The sequence below is a fragment of the Sinocyclocheilus rhinocerous genome, unplaced genomic scaffold (genome assembly GCF_001515625.1).
Source record: "Sinocyclocheilus rhinocerous isolate Xijiao unplaced genomic scaffold, SAMN03320098_v1.1 scaffold926, whole genome shotgun sequence".
Lineage (NCBI taxonomy): Eukaryota > Metazoa > Chordata > Actinopteri > Cypriniformes > Cyprinidae > Sinocyclocheilus > Sinocyclocheilus rhinocerous.
This window is the reverse complement of record NW_015648536.1, coordinates 501,846-502,320: the sequence shown is the minus strand read 5'-3', so window position 1 is coordinate 502,320 and position 475 is coordinate 501,846. Positions and strand designations below refer to the sequence as shown.

The 475-nt window shown below is 41.5% G+C and overlaps 1 protein-coding gene across 1 annotated transcript in view; it reads right to left on the bottom strand.

Moving 5' to 3' along the window:
* The window catches only part of LOC107709855 (vacuolar protein sorting-associated protein 37B-like), a 17,343-nt gene that overhangs the window by 12,788 nt on the left and 4,080 nt on the right, over positions 1–475 (bottom strand). The window lies entirely within an intron of this gene.

The window sequence follows — 475 nt, the reverse complement described above, 5'->3', positions numbered from 1 at the left end:
CTTTTTAATTCTTGCCAGTGTTTAACCATTCAGCGCTCGCAGGAGACCGTGCGCTCATGCACACTCGCAGCGCACATATAATAATAGGTGGGTTCACATTACTCCGTTTGCAGTGCGAATGTGGTGCGTATTTTTTCCGCGCTCATGTTAACAGATTAATAAAGCATGCACACGGTTGCGGTTCGGCAGTGCGTTCCAGGAGCGGTGCGTCTGCAGAAGTGCAGAGATCGTTTCCACACCAAATCTATTTTTGCTGCGCTGCAAGCACTGAATTAAAGGAACAGCACATTTTTTGCAGAAAATATTAACATGGATTGACACGAAAATGTAATAATTACACCACATGGAGTGACACGAAAATTTAGTAATTACACCATAAATGCATATTATTTAAGTCTGTGTTTCACAATCAACACATATGGCTTGTTGGCTAGGTTTAAAGGGAAAGAGCACTTTTAGATAAACAAGGCAATAA